We start from the raw sequence: 3257 nt of genomic DNA on the forward strand, positions 1-3257 counted from the left end.
CTTCTCACTCCCTACCTTTGCCCCCCATTTAAAACAAAGCAGTCGTTTTTGTAAAGGAAAAAAAAAAATAAATAAATTAAATGAATCCATATTACACAAAGGGCACAAAATGAACAGATTTCCAACCCTGAATAGTTTCAAAATGAATGATTATCTGGCTAATTAGTGAAATAAATAATAATAATTGCCTGTCCCTCCTCATTAGAGCCCTTAATAGTAAATGAAACTCCAGCGCAGAGTGCCAGTGAGCTGGTTTCACAGCACAGGACTCAGAGTTCTGAGTGGAGGAAATAAAAGAGAGATGACCCTAGCTGTCAGATGTCCACATACCAGCTCCCTCAAAAGTACCCATAAGATAAAGAAAAATAGGGGCTTCAGAATCTGCAAAGGAGATGTCTGGGGGCTGAAAGGGAATATTTCTGGTTTCCTTTCGTGCTTAAGGGTTATACTAGGTTCCAGGCACCAAAGAATAGCTACGGACACAGACCATTAGGGCCAAAACATAGAAGGAAGGATTCACCCTTGTTCAAAGATAATTTGTTCAGCAATGTCCATGTTCTTAAGGTCTGATCTAATTTACTCACATCATCATTTACCCGAGCTGCTTCTTAAACCTTGGGTTCTAGACTCCCTCTTAGACCCACTGGCTTAGAAGCTCTAGGGGTGGCCCAGGGTGGGCGTGTTTAACAAGATTCTCTGGTGTGCAGTCTGAACCTGAAGTGGAGTACCCCTGCAAGAGTCAGTGGACAGTGAGTCTGGGCAACGCTGTGAAATAAACCCTGTGCTGCCTTGTTGGGGAAGATTATGTAGCAGGCAATCTCATCGAATTGGATCATCCCCTGTAGAGATTTTTAGCCTGTGGTTCAGTCACAATATCCCCTTGCCAGGGCTTCGCTCTGTCCTAGCCTCGCCACCACATTTGAAATTAGCAGAGAACCTTCTCACTGTTCTGCTTCTGGAATCAGCCCAGCCAAACCTATTACTCAACACTGAAAGCATCTGATTGGCTTCTAATGAGGCAGCAGATCAGCTTTTAGGGGTCTGTTCTCTGTGTGATGTATGAATGGAGCTCCCATTAATGTTAATCAGTGGGGAGTTCCCATTGCTCAGGCAATTGTATTGTAAACTCTTGCTACTTGATACTCCAGTCAACTTCTTCCTGTGTCTTGAAGTCCACAAGTGTTCAGGCATAAGCAGGAATTGTGAATGAAAAGGTCTTTAACTTTCTCTGGTTTTCTAAATAAACCTCCTTTCTCCGAGGCCCACATCCATGCTGCTCCCTCCACAATGACATATTTTATCCAATAACATTAAGTAATTAACCAGTGTAGCCATAATGTGCTTAGTCCTGGGGAGACAGAGGTGTTCCTTGAACTTGAGGAACTTACAGTCTGGCCTGGGTGACAGATGGGAAAAGGAACAATCATAAAACTGCTGTACACATAGAACGGACTGAGAAGGAAGCTTGGGGTGGAATTTCATATGATGAAGAGGAACTGCTCAAGAGGAGAAGAAATGATGCTCAAGAGAAGATGCTTAAAAGGAGAGCATTCCAGAAAGGGAAGGAAGAGCTTATATCAGCGCCAGCTTAACCTATAGTTTCCACTTGTCTGAATCTCTCACAGTAAGCACCGTGCCCAGGACCCAACTTAATGAAGAGGACTGCAGAAATATTTTTGTTCTCATTTATTTTAAAAGTAAAAGCAAAAGAGATATATAATAATGAATTTAGCCTGGATTATACTCAGCTTTATACCAACAAAGTCATAAAATACAATATTTAATTTTTTAATGGAAGAAGAGGCACATAAAGGCAAAAATGCCTAGGGTCTCAGAAGTCACAATGGGCTAAGTCATCAGCCCTGGCTTATGCAAAGGTACAGGTGCAGAATAAGGTCTGTAACGACAAATGATACCTAAAGCACTCTGACCCCATACCCTGCAAAAGACACTTTTCTAAGAGCCCATTAACCTACTACTAACTTCTTTACTCTTCACAATCCAATGATGTAGGTACAACTACCACCACCTCTATTATAGAGATAGAGAAATCAAGGCAGACTAGGATAATCTCCCCAAAGTCATGCAGATAATACACTCACACAGTCATCCAGAAAACCAGGGCATTTCTCCAGGCCCTGTAACTCTAGAGTCCCCACACTTAAGCTTTATGTGGACACACCTCAAATTATTCAGTTATCTGTGACGAAGAGTCTACTTTCTTTTCTTCCAGTCAGCCACAGGCCAGTACTTTTATAAAAAATAAAAACAATAAAAACAAATTCCTGGAAAAAAGAAATATGAAACATAAAAAAGACAAGCTTTTTTTTTTAAACATAAATTAACCCATTTATTATAGGCTAGCAACATTATCAAACGGTGGTGTTTCTATCGGTCCTTCAGTTCCTTCAGTCTTCTGATGGCAGACTTTACGGTGACAGCAGAGGTGGTGTGCTGGTCCAGGCACCACCAGCTGCTGTTTTCATGCAGGAACCACAGTGCCAAATGCCCACAGCTCGTCTCTTCATCTTGGTTTTGCCACAGAAGGAGCAGGGATACTTGGCGTGCTGGCTGATTTCAATTTTCTCAACCATTTTCCTGAGGGAGGCACCATAATGGGTCCCGTATTTGCCCATGATTCCAGCCTTCTTGGTGCGTTTTGCCATGTTAATGCAACCTAGATCCAAGCCCAAGAGCAAGACAAGCTTTTTTTTTTTTTTTAAAGACTAGCCTGGGGACTTTCCTGGCAGTCCCATGGTTAAGACTGCATTGCCAATGCAGGGGGCACAGGTTTGATTCCTGGTCAGGGAACTAAGATCTCACATGCCATACAGCATGGCATAGCCAAAAAACATTAAAAATAAATGAGTGAATAAATTAAAAGGCTTAAACAAGATAAGCCTAATTTAGAAAAGATTAAATTCAAGATAAAGTTATGTTTCAGTAGTACTCTGATGTTGCAGTTGTGTCAAATTTCTATAAAAGTTGCTCATGCTTTCCCTCAATGTATATGTTTACCTGATCTCAAAGATTTGCAGACTGGCAAGAGTCTGTGTATCACACGTGAAGAGCACTGTTCTGGGGATCCCGTCAGTAGAAAGAGCTACAATCTCTCTCTCAGGAGGGGAGTGGAAAGAAGTCACAACAAGGAGGATGCCACCTCCCCAAAATGATGGTGAAAGGACTTGAGAAGGGGGAGGAATGGGACTCCAGAGTCAATAAGGTCCAGACCTTTGTCAACCAACTCGAGGGGACAC

At 42.1% G+C, this 3257-nt stretch overlaps 1 pseudogene; it reads right to left on the reverse strand.

Annotated features, from left to right (window-relative positions):
* Positions 2389 to 2666, reverse strand: LOC102176693 (annotated as a pseudogene).

The sequence above is a fragment of the Capra hircus genome, chromosome 10, assembly GCF_001704415.2.
Source record: "Capra hircus breed San Clemente chromosome 10, ASM170441v1, whole genome shotgun sequence".
In the NCBI taxonomy this organism is placed as follows: domain Eukaryota; kingdom Metazoa; phylum Chordata; class Mammalia; order Artiodactyla; family Bovidae; genus Capra; species Capra hircus.